The sequence below is a fragment of the Peromyscus leucopus genome, chromosome 1, assembly GCF_004664715.2.
Source record: "Peromyscus leucopus breed LL Stock chromosome 1, UCI_PerLeu_2.1, whole genome shotgun sequence".
In the NCBI taxonomy this organism is placed as follows: domain Eukaryota; kingdom Metazoa; phylum Chordata; class Mammalia; order Rodentia; family Cricetidae; genus Peromyscus; species Peromyscus leucopus.
Window position 1 is genome coordinate 188,060,128 of NC_051063.1, and position 20,066 is coordinate 188,080,193.

The window sequence follows — 20,066 nt, forward strand, 5'->3', positions numbered from 1 at the left end:
ATCCTCCTAGACACCAGCTCTTCCTTGAGACAAAGAATTCCCAGGTCAATTGAACTAAGAGGTGAGTTTTTTCTCCTAGCCAATCACCCCATCCTGCAGGCTTTGGGTCGGGGACACAACCTCATGCCCCCATACCACCACCCATTCATTGCAGCCCCAGTTTCAGGCCAGCAGGCAGGACTACTGCAGGCAGGACTGACTAGATCATTCTTATAAGAATATTTTGGCAATGAAAGTCAATCCAAAAAAAGAGGCAAGACTATTCCAAGGCATATAATATGAAATTTATCCACAAGGGTAAAATAACCACAGCAGAAATTCAGAGGCAATTTTCTTTTTTTTAATAGGAAACTCCTATGCTTTATTTATTTATTTTGACATATAAACAAAAATGCATTCCAGGAAGCACAAGGTAGAAATTTGAGAAGAGAACATTATTACAAGTAGATGGTCTTTCAAATATCCAGCGTGACTTTCAAGGACTGCATGTTAGGTCCCTTTAGAAAGATCCAAAGCAGCTGCAGGACTATTCTGAATCTCCAATTTATGTCTTTCTCAATCTATTTACTCTAAGAACTAAGTATATAGTTAAAGAAAAAAATCCCACAGCCTACCTTTATACCACCCCATGCCCAGAATCTTTTTAAGGAGATAACAGGGAGAAGACCAGAGAAGAAATATTAACACTGGCCACCCCTCTGCAGGTGGGGTACTGTCAACTGCTTGTTGTTAGCCCAAGAAAACCGAGGTGAATAGTATCATTACACATATACCAACAGCATCCCAATCAACAGGTTATGAAATCCTATAAGGAGTCACTTAAGCCGGGCGGTGGTGGTGCACGCCTTTAATCCCAGCACTCAGGAGGCAGAGCCAGGTGGATCGCTGTGAGTTCGAGGCCAGCCTGGGCTACCAAGTGAGCTCCAGGAAAGGTGCAAAACTATGCAGAGAAACCCTGTCTCGAAAAACCAAAAAAAAAAAAAAAAAGGAATCACTTATCTCTGGAGTGCTTGCCTGGCTCCCTGTGGGTTGCTACAATGCAGATCCACAAGCAGTAACAGACATTTACAAAATATAACTCTGTAAATAGCTCTCTACCAGACAGATAACAAGGTTACAATTCAGTGATTATAAAATAGTCATCATAAGAAATCAATGACACTCTCTATACAAGTGAGGGATCTGGAGGGGAGGACCAGGAGTCCTTTGGTTCATAAGCTGAGCACATTTACTTTGCTTTCATTCAGCTGCAGAACCTTCGCAAATCTATCCCTGTATAAGTGCTGGCTTTTGTCTTAATGTCACAAAATTAGTGAATATTTTTATATACTAAAACACCAGACAATTTATAACATTTGGTAAGATACATTCAATCCACACCAATTTTCCAAACCCAGCCATTGGGAAGCTATCTTTTTTTTTTTTTTTTGAGCTCACCAATCCTTCTAAAATTAGAAATGTCAAGGGCCACTATGACAGAGCAATGTGCTTGACATTGTTGGAGTAACACATTTTAAGCCGCCCAGGAGCTGGGGGTAAAATGCCATTTTGATTTTCCTCTGAAGTTGTTTCTGCTTAAGTAATATCAGAAGATGACCAGACATGACCACGGCCGCTTGACTTCACCGGCACTCAAAACGCAGAACTATTGAACGCATGTAGATGCTAAGGAACAGGAGATATTACCAGTTTTAAAACTTGCTGAAATCAGTTCATAATATTAAAAAAATTCTCCATAAGCTTGCTGAGTCCAGGTTTTCTTCTGAGGCATTAGTGCCTCGGTTTCATTTTGGATAGACTTTTCCATGTTCTCAAACGAGGCAGGCACATTACTTGTTGAATTTACTTAAGAAAGGATTGGAAGTATTAAATTCACAATCTCACCCACTGGATATAATCTTCACTAATTAAATTCTTCAAGTAATTAATGTTTAATGTTTTAATTTAAAAGCCAGTAAAATGTCAACCTATTTTATCTTCTGTATTTCACCGTGCTGGCCAGATCCCAGTTGGGTTAAAGGACCTAACTGTTGGATTATATGGCAAAACCCTAGCAGAAGAAGTGGAACACTAAAAATGTTGGACCTAAAAGAGAAAATCATTCTATTTTCCTATTGTAGATGAAAACTGAAACATTTTAACTTTACATAGCTTTTCAGAAGGACAAGGGTATGCAGTTTCATTTTCTTGATGACGGTAAAAAATAAATGGTGTAACCGCAAGGGTTTACTACAAGAAAGGTCCAAGTACACTCAGCACGGATTAGTAACTACCACCAATACTCCACATGGGAGTACAGAGAGCAAGCCTTGAGTGTGTCACCTAAATGCCTCTCATCATGTTACATATTTAACAGTAGGGTCAGTTTTCATAAGTTAGAAATTTCACTGAAAATGGGGCCTTATACCTGCATCTAAAATACCTGCTTACGTTTTCATTCGAATGCTCTCTCCTCAAGTCAGAGACATAAAGACTCGTTCAACTAAGCAGGAATGTCCGGAGAAAAGGACTCGGATTCAGTACTTTATGAATTTTTATTCAAAGTTTTTCTTTCAGTCTTGAAATGGAAATCGGTCATTACAGGAGAGAACAATTTGTACTCCCCCAAATTCATCATGGCATTCATGTTCTCAGTTTAAAGTTGGCATTTCTAGGACCCGGGTGTGTGGCCTTCTATAAAAGAAAGGGGCTCCCAGCAGCGCTCGGCTGCCTGCAGACCCCTGCGCGAAGCCGGGCTCAGCCCGCAGGAGACCCGGCCGCGAGTCCATATTGCTTTGACAGTTGCACTCACCTAGAAATAATGCAAAACGCTATTTAGACGAACATATCGAGACCCTGTGCTGGAGGAAGAAAGCAATCTAATGGGGGCCGGGAGGCTGCGGGTGCTCAGGCGGCGGCGAGCTCACAGCTCCTCGTGCTTGATCTGGTGGGAGCGCCGCGTTAGGGCGGGTAAGCTGCTCTTGGCCTCCAACGCTTCCGTGAAGAACTTGAAGATGGACTGGAAGCTCTTCCAGGAAGTGAGCTCGTGGCGGTCGGCGTCTGCAGAGACTCGGGGACAGTCAGCCAGCATGGACTCCACCCATGTGTCCAATGGTTCTGAGCTGGAGACCCACTTGCAACAGTTCTCTCTCATCCATTCTCTGATGGTTTTGCCAGCTTCTTGATGCCACACATTGTGAACAGAGTCTGTCAATGCCACAGCAGTCGCCTTACTTTTTACATCTGCTTCTCCTTGAATCATCAGTTCAACAAAAGCAAGTCCTCCATAGCTGTGAGCAACAAAAAACACATTCTCAGCAGCAGATTGGGCTATGAAATGATCCCAAACATAGATTGCATGTTCTTCAGGAGAACCATTTTCTCTGATAAACAGCTCCATCATTTCTTTCCCCATTTGGGGGTTACGGTACTTCTCAAAGAAATCACGGTGCTTCTTTGTTTATTTTGAGACTTTATCTCTCCTTTCCCGCTTCTCTGCTGGCTCATCCGTGCCATCAGAAGACCATTGCTTGTGCATTTTTGACTTTTCCACTTCAATATAGTTTTCATTTGGATTCAGGACTATGACTCCATACCCTTCATCCACAGCTCTCTTAATAAAAGGTATCTGTGTGCCACTGTCCAGATCTTCATTAATAATAAGCCTTCTAGCCCACTGACCTGCCCTGATAACACCACTACCATGAATTAAAACCATCAATTTTTGTGGATTTGTCAAAGCATCCTCACTCATAAATATAAAACTCTTTGGTTCACTGTCAGTGGCATCTACTGGAATAGAGATTTTTTGCAAATTGCAGTCCTTTTCCAGGAGCTCATAGACATATTTTGTGATGATCTCACCCAGAGATTCGTATCTTTTCTGGTTCCACCTGTGTAAGTCTTCTCGGTAGTTTAAAAACAAATGGTTCCCCTGTTTTTATGTGTCTTAACTGCCCCTTTTCATTAAAGCCATATTCAAATCCTTCCAGTGTATCAGGAAAATCAAGAGGTGGTTCGTCCTTTTTCATGAGTTCATCCAAATCGATCCTAGACAGCAAATCTGAGCTCTGTCCCCAGCAGCACAGCTGAGGGGGTGGGCGGGAGTAGGCGTGGCCTTCCAGTCTAGGCCAACTCCCCGTGAGGCCACTGTGGCATTCTCTCCAGGACCCGTGCCCCCACCGACTTCGAGTTGCACTCCAGAGGCAATTTTCTTATGTTTAGCAGAGAAACTAATTCAACTCCTGGTCCCTTCCCTCCTGTGTCCCAGCTCAGCATTTCCTGCCACTGTGCTGTTGACTGGTGACTTCTCCTGGACTCCTCATTTGGAATCTGTGGCTTTGAGTCATCTTTTAATCCCAAGGAGCATCTAGCCTTACCCTTTGCAGCCAGGTCTGCAGTGAGTGATTCCTCACTTTGCAGACCTGGAAGCTCAGTCTGGCCACTGACACTTATGGTTTGGCTCCACAGTCCAACGTCCTAGCCCTCCCTCACTTGATATCCCAGAATTCAATAGCTTGACTTCTCTAGCTTCTTCCATTCTAAGGTGTTCTCCTACACTCAGCTAAAGTCCAACATCCTCCCAACCTCTGTTTACATGTGGGTGGGACCTTGCAAATGCACACTCCCTCCCACTGTCTCAGGCTGCCTTCCACACAGCTCCAGCTGTCAGGCTGACCTTGATTCAATCTGCACAGCCTTCCCCATGCTATCTACCAGCCTACACTAGAATTAGATCTAGGAGGATGCTGCACCCTGGTATCTGACCCTCATTGTGAGTCCTGAGTCCTTCATATAAAAGACAGGCAGCCTAGCCTCTACATACTTAAACAAATGATAAAAGGCTAAATCCAGATGCTAGCCTCCCAGTGTAAACACAACATGACAAGCCAAAACTAAATACTGCATTTGTGACTTGGGGAGACACATTCTAGGGACTTGGATTTTGAAAACAAAAAGATGTCTCAAGAAGTCAGTGGTCAGCCCATTGCTAAAAGCCCTGGACTGAGTTCATGCCCAACTGTACTGCTCTCACCATTAGATGGTGGCCTTATCATTTTACTATAAAACAAGTGGTTCCAATGTAACTCATGGCAAATTGCTTAAATCTCCCTCCCCTACACACACACTATCCTCAGGTGAATGAAAAGACTCTTGCTGTCCCAGATGCAGAAAATAAGTAACATATGTGGTCCTGGTCCTAAAAACATCAGTTACATCATCTCATCTATGGCTCTGGGAAGACTGAGGAAGAGGAGGAGAAAATGGAGTAAGAAAGGCTAAGACATGCCCTTCTCTAGACTCCATACAGCTTTTGTAATCAGTAACCAACAGCAACTGGACTTAACTGCATCATCCTCACACTAGACCACAATCCATTTAGGAAAGGGAAAGACTCACAAGGCCCACCATCTACTTCTCAAATGTTGGCTATGTTTGCATTGATTGGAGGAAAAGAATCACTACCTTCAGCTGTAGTTCTCTCTGAGCCCACCAGACTCCAACACATAGCTCCAAACAGTCTTACATATGGCTCTATTTAATCTCAGAGGATGCCAAGCAAAATGAATGGAGAAGAACACAATAGAGGGATTTGTTGGAATTGTGGATCAGGATAGAAAAGAGGTGAGAGTGGAGAGTTTTTGTGGTACACTCAATCATACTGCAAGGACATTTGTTCAACTATGTTCATAGCTGCATTATTTGTAATATTCAGTATCTGAAAACAGCCTAGATCCCCATCAACTGAATGGATAAAGAAAATGCAGAACATTTACACAATGGAGCATTACTCATCAGGAAAAAATAATGACATCATGAAATTTGTAGGCAAATGATTGGACCTAGAAAAAAATCATTCTGAGTGAGGTTACCCAAAACCAGAAAGACAAACAGGATATGTACTGACACTGAAATGCATAGTAGATGCAAAGCAAAATATATCCAGACTACAATCCACATCCCCCCCAGAAGATAGGAAAAAGGGAGGATCATAAGAGGGATATGCATGAAAGCCACAGGAAGAGGAAATAGATAAGATCCCCTGGGTAAACTGGGAGGTGTGTAGAATTGAGGGAATAGGGGATGGGAACATGAGGGATGAAGATTGCCAAGTTTTGGGAGGGGTGGAGAGTGAAAACAATGCAAGAGTTATCTTGATAGAAGGAGCCATTATGGGGTTAGGGAGAAACCTGATACCAGAGAAACTCCCAGGAATCCACAAGTGTGATTCCAGCTAAGACATTTAGCAATAGTGGAGAGGGTGCCTGAATTTACCATCTCCTGTAATCTGATTGGTGACTATTATTGTCATCACAAAAACTTTATCCAGTAACTGATGGAAGCAGATACAGTGAGCCACAGTCAAGCACCAGGCTGAGCTCCTGAAGTCCAGTTGAAGAGATGGAGGAAGGATCATATGAGCAAAGCAGGTCAAGATCATGACAGGAAAAACCACAGTGACAGCTGCCCTGAGCTAGTGGAGCTCATGGACTCTGGCCTGTCAGCTGGGGAATCTGCATGCAACCAAAGGAGGCCTTCTGAATATGGGTGACAGCTGTGTGGCTTGAAATGTTTGTGGGGTCCCTAGTTGTGTGACCAGGACTTATCCCAGGTATATGATCTGACATTTTGGAGCCCATTCCCGATGGAGGGATACCTTACTCAGCTTTGATGTAGGTTGGAGATGCTTGCTTCCCCCCGCCCTCAACTTGGTATGCCAGACTTTGTTAACTCCACAAAGTGAGGATTTATACCCTCTGAGGGGTAGATGTGGATGAAATGAAGAGAAGTCAGGGGGTGGGAGAAGAAGAGGAAAGGGTAACTGGGGTTTGTGAGTAAAGTGAAAAAAATTAAATTAAAAACTGAATGATAACTAATGTTGGCATAGATTTGGAGAAAGTTTAAACTGTGGGATTTAGAACTAGAGAATCAACTTTTGAAATCAGTTTAGTGTTCTCAAAACAATAAAGAAAGAAAGGAAGAACACTACTACACTATGCCATTACAGCACTGATATGTGACACTCTTCCTGTGGAAACAGTGACAAACATCTATCTATTCAGCACTCATAAGGAACTAATGACGAACGAATGTTGGGAAACCAGCAAAACCTCACTGATGAACCAATAAGAATTCTGTTTTCTTGATTAGAGGTGTTTTGTCTGCATGTTTATCTGTACGCCATGTGTGGGCCTAATGCTAGCAGAGGTGAGAAGAGTGCATTGGACACCCAGGAATTGAGGTTTGAGTGCCCATGTGAGGGTGCTAGGAATTCCAAGTGAGTCTTCTTAAAGCAGACAGTGCTCTTAACCACAGAGTAGTTTTTAAAGCTAAGTGGACCAGTAAATTATACTGGGGTGACTTAGAAGAGTATGGGTATACTTATATAGATAAGTATAAGATAGAATACTTATAAAAGTATGATGGAGCTGGTTTTGGTGGCATATGCCTCTAATCCCAGCACTCGGGAGGCAGAGCCAGGCAGATCTCTGTGAGTCTCTGGTCTACAGCCAAGATCCAGGACAGATACCAAATCTTGTAAAAACCAAAAAAAAATGTTTGAAGAACTCAATGACAGCTGTATGACCCTTTGAAGATGATGGCTAATGCAGATGAAAACCTGGGGATCACTGCACAGCTTGCAGGCAGCTCAAGGGAGATTGGAAGAGTCTTTCAGCCCTCACTACCTCCTCCAGGCAGCTTGTCTTTTCTTGTTTCATCCAGGCACCTTGACTGGTATCTGCTTCATGGCTGGTCTAAGTATCTTCTTTGCAGTTCAGCTTCTGTGACAGTGTCAGTAGTCCTTAATGATTACATATGGTTGAGGCACGAGGGCCCTAGTGAACCTTACCAGTTTCTATGACTTCTTAAAGCTATTGTCTATTTCTGAGCATCTTGGTATTCTCTATAGGATGAAATATTTTACCTTCCCTCAGAGCAGTGGCACCCAACTCTTTCACCAGGACACTTTGGCATCACATATCACATAGCCTGCAAATCAGACATTTACATTATGATTCATCAAAGTAGCAATAATATAAATATAAAGTAGCACAAGAATAATTTTACATTTGGGGAAACTGCAACATGATAAACATTATCAAAGTGTCACAACATTAAGAAGGTTGAGAATTACTACATTGGAGCATTCCAGTCTTTTATATCTCTTTTCATAATGCGTGTTTTAAGGGTCATCTTACAAGATAAAGCAGTTTAATCTCAGTGCAAATTGGTACAGACTCAACACTCCTAGGCATGAACTTCAAGGACTTGCCATCCTGTCAATGAGAACTTGCCCATCATAGTTTACCACTGCTTTATTGACAGAATCTAGGGTGTAAAATGAACTTAGATGTCCACCAAATGGCACATGGGTAAATTCAAATGTGTGTCCTAGCCTCAAACTTGTTCAAAAGCCAATAATCCAAAAATGATCTTTTAGTGGGGAGAGGTAGGAAGAGAGGATGAGTAGTAGAATATAGGTGATATGAAAATGGAAATTTGGCAGAATATTCCAAATATGTGGTGCAGTTATAGAAAAGAGGGGACTGCTGTAAGGTCCACTCCATGGGATGTCCATGAAGAAGCTCCATGGAATTATTATATGGCAACCCACACAAAAATTAAATAAGAGAGGATAGAAGAACACAAGTGTTATAATGTATGGGTCTTTTTATAATGTGTGCTAGATGTTCAACTGCGGATCACATAGGAAAAAAAGAGGATCAGTGGGTTAACCAAGAGATGACTTTATGAAGAAACCTTATGCACAGTCCAGGTGGTGGTGGTGGTGGTGCACGCCTTTAATCCCAGCATACAGGAGGCAGAGACAGGTGGATCTTTGTGAGTTCGAGGCCAGCCTGGGCTATACAATGAGTTCCAGGAGATGCACAAAGCTACACCAAGAAACCCTACTTTGAATAACCAATAAAAAATAAATAAAAATAAATAATAGAATAAAAAATAAATGAGGAACCCTCATTAAATCCCACTGTCTTACAAGCTAGCAAAAAATAAAATTTTAAAACTTTGAAGAGAGCTATGCCACATGGGTCAGTAATGCTGGTCGAGTCACAGCGGTTTCAAATGCAACACTCTGTAAAAAGTACTGCTTATCTCCCTTGGATTCAAGCCATGGAGGCCCCAGAAGCACACCAAAAAAACAGATCATTTCCTGTGCTCTTGCTTCAATAACCTAAGTACATGGTGTTGTTGCTACAGACTCTAAACATTTGGTGTGTATGTGTAAATATTTACTTACTTACTTACTTACTTATTTATTTATTTATTTATTTATTTATTTATTTATTAAGACAGGGTCAATGTAGTTATGCCAGTCCTTGAACTCACTATACTGACCAGCATGGCCTCAGACTCAAAGAGATCTTCTTGCTCGTGCTTTCTGAGTTCTGTGATTAAAAACATGCACTAACTTGCATGGCTTTATTATCAATTTTTGGATGAATAAGCTAAATGCTTTTATTACAGCTCTTCCCCAGGGATGGAGAGATTGCTTTGAAGGTAATAGCACTCTTTGCTCTTCCAGGGGACCAGGGTTCAAGTCTCAACACAGAGAACAGCAAACAACTGTTTTTAAGTACAGCTTCAGGGTATCTGGTGCCCTCTTCTTGCCTCCAGAGCCATCAAATAAACATGTAGTGCACAAGAAGTCTTATAGACAAAGCACCTGACATATTAAAAAAAATCACAGTTACTATTGCAGAATTTTATTTGAATATAAACTCTGTGGTAGTTTATAAGATTTAAAACATCACTGAAGACTTTCACAAGTCTCTTATCTTTATATTGCTATTATGTATACTTGGAATTTGAAAGCAGAGAATGCCATATAAGTGCTGTCACATGATGTCCAATAATATTTTTTGGTTCATTATGAACTCTCAGATATCTTCTATGATTTGAAAGTAGATATTGGATATGGCACGTTCTATGAAGTTTCTTTCCAGAATGATTTTTCTGATATGCTTTAAGATATGAATATCTAGTAAAAAACATGTCACATTCCTCACATCTTTAAAGTCTCTCTGCAGTGTGAACTCTCTGATGTGTTCTAAATTTGACATGTAGGTAAAGGATTTCTCACATTCCAGGCATTTGTGTGGTTTCTCTCAAGTATTCTGATGTCTTCTAAGATCTGAAATCCCATTAAAGAATATGTCACGGTCTTTGCATTATAAGATTTCTCTCCAGTTTAATTATCTGGTATTGTCTAAGATGAGAGCATGTACTAACAGACTTGTGACATTGCAACATTTGTAAAGTTTCTATCTAGTATGTATTATTTGATGTTCTCTAAGAGATAAACATGTAGAAAAATATTTGCCACATTCCTTATATCTGTAAGGTCTCTCTCCAATATGGATTCTCTGATGTGCTCTAATATTTGAGTCCTGACTTGTCACATTTCTTATATTTGTAAGGTTTCTCTCCAGTGTGACTTCTCTGATATGTTTTAAGATGTAAGCAAGTGGTAAATGATTTGTCATATTCCTTATTTCTGTAAAGTCTCTCTCAAGTATGAACTCTCTGATGTTTTCTAAGATGTGAGTCCCGGGTAAAGGATTTGTCACATTGACTACATCTGTAAGGTTTCTCCCCAGTATGAATTCTTTGATGTATTTTAAAATTTGAACACTGTCTAAAGGATTTGTCACAAAAGTTGCATTTGTAGGGTTTCTCTCCAGTATGAATTCTCTGATGCTTTGTAAGAGTTGACTGAACAGTAAAGGACTTGTCACATTCCATACATTTGTATGGTTTCTCCCCAGTGTGAACTCTCTGATGTGTTCTAAGATGTGAGCAACTAATAAAGGATTTATCACATTCCTTACATTTGTAAGGTTTCTCTCCAGTATGAATTCTCTGATGAATTCTGAGGTGTGAGTCCCAGGTAAAGGATTTGCTACATTGCCTACATTTGTAAGGTTTCTCCCCAGTATGGAGTCTTTGATGTGTTTTAAGACTTGAACATCGGGAAAAGGATTTGTCACAAGAATTGCACTTGTAGGGTTTCTCTCCAGTATGAATTCTCTGATGGTTTATGAGAGTTGACTTCGCAGTGAAGGATATATCACATTCCTCACATGTGTAAGGCTTCAACGCTGTATGAATTCTCTGATGTACAGTGAGGCTTGAGGCAGTATTGAAGCATTTCATGCATTTCCCACATTGGTGTGGTTTCTCTCCAATATATCCTGGTTGTTTCAGAAGACTGTGTGCAGAACCAAAATTGTAATCATATTCTCCCTGGCTGTGCTCTTTATTTGCAGTGTAGAGTCTCTGATCTGGAGTAATGTTGGAACACAAATTTAAGGATTTTTCACAGTCTTTAGATTTGCAAGGTTCATCTCCAGTGTGCATGCTTTCATGTCTATCTGGATTTGATGAGTCAATAGAGGCATCCCTGTGATTAATGCATCTGTAGTTATTAGAGTTTTCTGTAGTTTCACTTGTTCTATAATGTGCATATATGGAGGGGTCTGGTAGTATTTTGCCAAGCTCATTACACTGATGTGACTCGCTTTCAGTTATCACATGTTGATGGACAGGATCACATTTGAAATATTTCTCTGAAAATGAGTAAGGTCATATTAACAGGGCTTGTTCTAAGACCAAACATATGATAAGTAACTGTCTTTCTAAGTTCCATCTTAAGATAAGTCAACCAACAACTCCTTAGAAATTTGTCTTTCACTGTAATTGAATGCAATCGCACAAAAACAGTATGACAAACTTCAAGGGTGTGTGATTAATAATAGATAACCCATCCCTTATTTTTTTGGAGCTGGGGTCCAAACCAGGGGCCTTGAGCTTGCTAGGCAATCATAAATATCTCATTTTTATTGAAACATGATGGATCATGAATTTGAGGAATCAGTAAGTAAATTTTAGATGAAACTCATTCATAGATTATGTTTAGAATAAGTGTCTCTATGTTGAAATATTTCTTCTCAGAAATTGATAAAGAGTATAATGGACACTCAGGTTCACAGCATTTATACTTACTAAGTGATAGGCAATCAAGAGAACTATACAGAATATCCAATTCCTCTAAAGTTTAAAGTCTTATTTAAAAGCAGCACAGGATTTGCTTTTCCCTCTAGAAAAACTCATTAGCGTCTTCAAAAGTACTGGAGGCATGCCGAGTATTTTGCCAGACAGAAGAGGTTCTAGATTGTTTCAGACAGTTGTTATTGGCAACTATTGCTTATTTCTATGCTCCACATTCTGAGATCTACATACTGCTGTGTTTAACATTCCTTCTGTGGTAATTCTCAAGTCTAGTCTGTATATAAGTATATAATATATACATATAATATATATGTATAATATCTTCCTGAAGTGTGTCTGTGTATTCTCCACTAGGAAGAAAATTAAGAGTGTAATATAAAGTCAGACAGCAAGTAAGGCAATTCAAGACTAATCCTACTGCATGGACCTACATTAGGCTTGTATTTTGTAAAATTATTCCACTCTATTGTCAGAATAGTCTACTAAAACTGCATTTTCTACTAATATTGTCACCACAATTAAGGTGTAATTGGCACCTTAATTCTAATAGTTAACAACAGGCAGAATTCATCTGCACTAAGTCAAATGATCAGGAATCTTTTCCAGTGGAACTGAATAAAAAAAAATAACCACTCTCAGTCTTGCCTTCTCTCTCCCTGGAAGCCATCACTGCTTTCCTGCTCATTCCCTAGCCCAGCCTGCTAGTGGCTAGCCTCTTCTCTCCACATTGCAGGGCAATCTCATTTTCTCTGGACACGTGACTAGGCCTACCTTGCATACAATTATCCCCGTGTTCTCTGAGATAGCCCATGACCCATGCTAGAATTTTTAGAAACAATACAGATGTCTAACACAGTACTGTGCTCATACATGAAGAGAACAGAGAGTAGAGGAATCTAAGAATGATTTTCAATTGCTATTTCATGTCAGAATCTTCAAAATATTTAAGGAAAATTTTAAGTTTGTACAACTTGAGTTTTTTCTCACACTTAGAACCATGTCCGGTACAACTATGGACATGGAACTTTAAGATATTGGTATAAATGTTATAAAATACTATGTATCTGAATGAATTTTGGAACCAAAATGAGGGGTACATGACATGTCTGACATGGAAAATGCAAAGAAAAAAATCAAATAACCACAAAATTGTTCTTTTCTACTACCAATCTTTCCCTAGTCTTCTGTTGTTTCTAAGACAGCTTAGCAGAGAGTTTACAATCTATAATGCCAATGAATATAAAGGATTAGTTAGAATTCTAGGAGCAAAATGTTCTCACCTACAAAAAGCAGGTTCTTGTAATTCTCCAACATCACATCAATGTACAAAGCCCTCTGAGCAGTGTCCAGGCATTCCCACTCCTCTTGGGAGAAGTTCACAGTCACATCCCTGAATGTCAACAGACCCTGAAACAAAATTAGTTTAACCATGTGTGAGGTGGGTAAGGCCAAAAGCACTGGGCCACACCTTAAGCAAACAAAGAGCTATGACATGGGCAGAGAGCATGCTAGCTGGAAGAAAACTGACCCATAAGATCCATACCAAAGCATGATGACATGCAGCCCAGAGCCAACCAAGAATTGCCACAGCAGCTAGGATCAGAGCCTGCCAAAAGCCCACATATATAAACCTCAGCCCTTTGTTTAATAAATGAGAGATTGCTTACATACCTCACAGGTTCTGTGCCATTGACTGTGTGTCTGCTCACCCCCTTCCCATAGGATTAGGGACCCCAGGAACCCAGGTGCAAAGCCAGCAACACAGCTACCAGATAGAGTGCTTCCCTGAATATTAGTAGAGTTTAGGAAATTAGGGATGTAAATGATGAAGACAATCACTCAAACACATGATTTTAATACAGTCACATTCTATAATGGATTTTCCAAATATGAAAATAGGATGACACAATATGCTCACAAGCAATATAAATAAAAAAAACACATATTTAAGATCTGCACATGGTTATCCATCTGTTATGGATGTTGTGTTTATGTCCCACAGGATCACAGTGTACATGTCTCAGAAGGAAAATTCATTGTGAGGAAATGTGCTTTAATTGCTGTACCTGCAGATCATGGTAAAAATACTGCCACTAAATCAATTCTGTGCATTCTTCAGCCTTACATGATTACATTCTAACATGCTCAGTTCATATGTAAAAACTCTAGGTCCAATGCCATTCCATTAAAAAGCAAAGTGGTAGATATGGAAGGTAGTATTCATGGTTGAGTTCATAGGCAAAGAATTTTCCTTTAATCCACAGTAACAATGAGTGCAATAACAATACATACCGTCAATTTTAACATTAATGTATAAAAACAGGTACTCTATGGTATGGTGATATTTTATTTGTACTGAAATATGATTTTAATTGTATGTTAATAAATAAAGTTGCCCAGGGGTCAGAGCTATTAGAGCCATAGCAATAGTGTGGTGGTGGCGGCGGTGCACGCCTTTAATCCCCTCACTTGGTAGAAGAGCTAGGTAGATCTCTGTGTGTTCAGGGATACAGCCAGCATTGGAGACATACACCTTTAAGACTTCGAGGTGGTACTTAGAGGCAGTCATGTGTTTGGGTTTACAACCAATGAGAAGGCAGAACAGAAAGACTATTTAAAGACAGACACACAGGAAGTAGCTCTCTTTCAGGTAAGCTAGGAGCACTGCAGGAGGTAAGATTTAAGCTAGGAGCTCTGACCTCTCTGCTTTCTCTTTTACATTGGTTCTGTGTTTCTTATTTTAATAAGATGGTTGGTTACATCTACACTATGGGAATATTTTCTATGCATTTTTGAACTACTGCCAAGCAGATAGAAAAATCCACATCAACCACATTTAATCTAAACTATAATATTCCTAATAAAATAGGAATATGCCAATTTAGCCAAAATAACAATTTAAGAAATTTTGAAGAATATTTTATTTCTGAAGTGTATAAAAATTGAGGGAAGTACTATTATAGCACATTTGTTTACATGGTGTAAAGATGTGTCTATATTTTGCCTCACCTGCTTAAGACACCTGATTGGTTTAATGAAGAGCTGGATGTTCACGAGTTAGGCAGGAGTTCTAGGGACAGAGAGAAAGTCAGGAATAATGTGATACAGAGAGAGAAAGACACCAGCAAGACACAGAGCATCTTGGGCATAAAGAAAAAAGGAAAGGTAAAAAGCCACATGACAGAACATAGACTAATAGAAAACAGGTTATTTTGAGTTACAAGAGCTTTAACCTAAGCTAAAGGCCAAGCTTTCATAATTGGGGGGTTAACTGACCCACAGAAAGAAGTCTGACTACAAAGTACAAAAACACATCAAACAATGTTTAAATTGTAGCTAAGCATGTACACATCAGTGTAGTAACTGTGGACACATTCAGAAGTGACATAGATTTCCTGTCAGTAAAAGAATATATTAAGGGTTGGAGAGGTTGCTCAGAGGTGGAGAGCCCTGGCTGTTCTGCCAGAGGTCCTGAGTTCAATTCCAGAAACCACATGGTGGCTCACAACCATCTGTGGTGAGATCTGGCTCCCTCTTCTGTCCTCAAAGGATACATGAAAGCAGAACACTGCATACACAATAAATAAATAAATCTTTAAAAATTATATTAAATTCTGTGAGAAATATCATCACTTTTTCATGTAATAGAGTTTACAAAAACAGCCCAGGAGTAAATTGAGCATTTTTGTGTCTGAATTTTGTTGTTTTCCATGTTTTCCTTCTTAGCACTTATGCTGTATTGTCTAACAAATTTTATGTTAGTAGTGTTTACAATTCTTCCTTTATTTCTCTGGAACTGTGTACAGATGATATATTCTGTCTAAGCTTTGATGTCAGAAAAGAAATGCAAACCTTCAGTTCAAGCCCATTCCCTAAATTTCCACCTTAAAACACTGTAGCTGAAACTCTGAAATTGCAACAGTCATCACAATTAAATGCTTTACTTTTTAAGAGTTGTCATGGTCATAGTGTCTTTTCACAGCAATAGAAACCCTAACTAAGACAACTATAATCTGAATCTACACTCAAGAACAACATTTCATAGTAGGATCAAGTCACGTGTGTAAGGCATCACATCAGCATATTGTTTGTTCATGTGTTAAAATGGAAATATTTTCAAAATTATGGTGGGTGGAACTGATACTGAACTTCTTCCTACTTATGATGGGTTTCACTGTATAAACAGGAGAGAAGGAGCGCCCAGAGGTAACAGAACAGCTTCAGATTATCAAAGTAACCAGGTTAAGAAAACTCTTATCTCAGTCATACATAAATATTCAGTGACCTGGCAGAAAACACCAGAGCAGACTCAGAGAGACATCTTGTGAATGGATTGGATTATTTAATAACATTACCTTATTATGGAGGAAGGAGTATAAAAAATGCCTTTGAGACAATTTCTTAGCTTTTTAATTGTTGTTTCTTTCTAGTGGTCTTTGATAATGTTAATCTGTGAGTTTCAGATGACATGAGAAACTTCTTAAGATTTTTCTCAAAAGTTTTGAAAAGTTATTAGCTTGGATCATGGTATAATAAGACAATGTTATTCCATTAAAAATTTAAGTGTGTGTTTAGAGTTAAGAGGCTGTTGTACATTTATGATTTAGTAAAATAATTCTAAAGAAAAAATGGAAGTTGGAATTAATGTATGACCCAGCAATGGCACCCCTATGAACATAACTTGAAATCTCCACACCCTAATACAGAGATATTTAACTCCATATTCACTGCTACTGCCTTCAACATGGCACAGTATTAGAACCAATCTAATTATAATGAATATAGTACACACATAAAGTGTAATACCATTCAGCTGAAGAAAAAATTGCAATAAAAATTGCAGGAAAATGGTTAGGCTTAGAATGTGGAATATTAAGTTAGGTCACACAGTGTCAGAAAGAAGAAATCATATTTTCTCTCACATGCAGAAACTAGTTAATAGTATGTGTCTATGAGAAACAATAAACACCAGAGTACAGCAGAATATGGAGAGAAAGAGATAAAGGATGGTTAATTATTAGAGTTGAGGTAGGACTGAATACAGGTAATGAACACAAGTTATGAAAAAGAAAATAAGGCTAAGTGCTTTTCTAGCTCTAATTCTATCACAGTTATTTTTTTCCTGCTGGATAAGTTGATAAAATATATTCAATAATAAACATAAAACCCCTTTTGTAAGACTCAAGAACTTCTGTTTAAAATCACTACTCTAACTACACAAAAGTACATTGATTTGACCAGTATTTGGGTCTGGTTAATTTCAGTGTGTGAGGTTTTTTGTTGTTGTTGTTGTTGCTGCTGCTGCTGCTAATTGCTTGTTTGGAGCATTTGTCATGATAAAATTTAAACTAATATCAGCAGCAGAAAATTAAAGGCTTACAATATCTGAACATATAATATTTGTAGAAAAAGAGGCATGACCACTGACCTGGGAAATGCTTACTGGAGAATCGGCCATTTCTTTCTGTTTCTTTTCTGTAAGTTTCTCTTTCAGGAAGAAGGAGTAGATGACTTGCTGACCTTTCATATAAGCGACCAAAAGGAAAAGGAAAAAATTAATGCTGAAAGCTATAACCCAAATCCTAACTGTTCTTATTAATAAAAACCCAGAGTCAGATATCAGGGTGAAAGCTGAAAGATCAGGGAAGCAGAGCAGCCAGTCACTAGTTCTTACCTCTGTGAGATCCTCTGAGTGAAATAGTGCTGAGCTCCTGTCTCCTTCCACATTATATTCCTTTCTCTGCCCAGCCATTCCACTTCCTATCTCAACCTCCCTACTGCTGGGATGAAAGGCATGTGTGCCTCCCGCATCGCATGTGTGCCTCCCCAGTACTGGGAGCAATGGCATGACATCCCAATTGCTTGTGTTAAAGGTGTATGTCACCACTGCCTTGCTTCATTTCTCTTTTAAAAAGACTAGATCAATCCTGTGTAGCCCAAGGTGGCCTTGAACTCACAAAGATCTGTCATCTCTGCCTCCCGAGTGCTGGGATTAAAGGTACATGCTACCACTGCCTGGCCTCTATGGCTAACTAGTGCCTGGTTTTGCTCTCTGATCTTCAGACAAGCTTTATTTGTAAGAGCATCCACAAACTACCATCACAAAAACCTGTTAGAAAACAATGTCAAACCACATGAAAACACCGAAGCAACAGAATATAACCAGGTGTTTGGAAAATGATCCAAAATCAAGGAGAACATGGAATGACATTTAAAACTTGAAGAGAAGGATGGGCAGTGGCCGGGGAATGCACTGCTCCCAGTTTGGCAGGCTGTGCTGCCCAGGAGCAACTGCAGGGACCACGGGCACAACTAAGTGGGCTAGGCGGACTGTGAGCACCACAGGGCCCAGAGGAGGCACATTCTGGACCAGGTTCCTGCTTGCTCAGGGAGTCATGGGGTGGAAGCTTTGCAGCATTGCACGGATGGCAGCCAGGTTGTCTCAGAGGCTGCATGAAGACTAGGCATGGCCGGGCACTAGGGTGGGCAGTGGATACCCTGGGGCCCAGACATGGCTGGCAGGTTCTGTCTGCGCCCCTTATGGAAAGCCATGGGCAGAGCTGGCAGGATCCAGCAGGGCAGGAGGAATTCAGAGTGTGCCTGAACCTGCTGGGAGCTAGTGGAGAACTAACTGCCTCTCTAGGGTGGTAAGAGTTTCTATGTTTAAAAAAAATGAAAAGAAAAGCAAAATTTGTCTAAAGGAATTGTCTGAGGGATCAAAGGAACAGACTGAAGTTAGATGGAATGTTGTAGATAGTCAGAGGGGATGTGATCTGAACTATACTATTGTGGTTTCTTATATCTGCAAATACTGAATTTGAAAGTTAATTCTGGTTGGTTTTCATTTTAAAATTAGCTGATGTTCTTTACTACAAATTGTTTATGTTAAAGATGGAGATATATATATGCTTGTGTGTGTGTATGTGGACATGTATGTGACTTGAATTTAACTATATACATAAATGTAAGCAAACTTTTACTTTATGTATGTGTATGTAACTTGCATCAAACTGCATGTATGTGTGCAAGTAATTATTGTTTAGGAAAACATGCTTTAAACAGCAACCACCTGGCTTTACTCCATCTTGGCTGGTGATCTCATGGGCAGCCACATGGCTGGCAGTCATTTTTTACTAAGGTTATAAAGATCTATTAAGGTTAACAAAAGCTAACTTAGAGATTTACACGTAAGTATTTATGTCATTACCAAATGTTCAACAGCAAGCTTCTAGAGAATTTAAATAGATGGCTATATATGTTTAATAAATAAGGCATTTGATAAATATTAAAGCCACACCTCAATGCTTTTGTACACAAGAATTTATCTTGCTCTGGCAGCTAAACTTTGTAATAAGTGTAATATGTAATAAGATAATAATGGTTTAAAAGATATGAAGGAATCATAGGAAACAGCTGAGGTCTGCAAATGTATGGCAGGACTACAGTCCCAAAAAGAGTCGAGTTGTAGTGGTGGACTTTATAAGTTTTAGAAATAGTGCCAGGTGATGATGACCAGAAGCACCAGTCATAATGAAATGGGGCAGGCTGGAAACTAGAAGGGAGGCTATGTATATGCTGCCAAAAGTAGGGCCAAAGAAATCATCGAAGCCTCTAAGTAAAAGAACCAAAAGAATCATGAATGAATCCCAGATAATGAACTTTGGGATTGTTTGCACTCTGTAGCTTGGATTTAAATTATACAGATTGTGGTAATGTCATGTTTTCTCCCCCTTAAAGTAAAAGAAAGTACTTTATTGTTGATATTGCAGAAAGACATTTGAGAAGAGTTTTTAAAATATTTAAGTTTATAAGACAATGGGACATTTTCTGTTTATAAAATGCTCTATAGTTACTATTTGGACTTAGAATAAAAGGCTAAAAATTAGGGTCACAGCCATAAGCTCCAAATACTAACCAGAAACTGGGATGATCATTTTTTGTGATGCAGCAAGACTGTGACCTAAGCAGTCTGAAAAAGAGCTTGGAAGAGCTTCTGACTCCATGAATCTTGACCCTTTGGGAATTGAAAAAATCTTTTTACAGGGGTAGCCTAG

The 20,066-nt window shown here is 39.5% G+C and overlaps 1 protein-coding gene and 3 pseudogenes across 2 annotated transcripts in view; all 4 read right to left on the reverse strand.

Moving 5' to 3' along the window:
• Positions 1–20,066, reverse strand: part of LOC114688539 (zinc finger protein 54-like) — a 406,652-nt gene that overhangs the window by 127,428 nt on the left and 259,158 nt on the right. The window lies entirely within an intron of this gene.
• The window catches only part of LOC114688971, a 364,483-nt pseudogene that overhangs the window by 85,266 nt on the left and 259,151 nt on the right, over positions 1–20,066 (reverse strand).
• Positions 2,903–4,067, reverse strand: LOC114686982 (annotated as a pseudogene).
• LOC119087422 lies at positions 9,692–11,563 on the reverse strand (annotated as a pseudogene).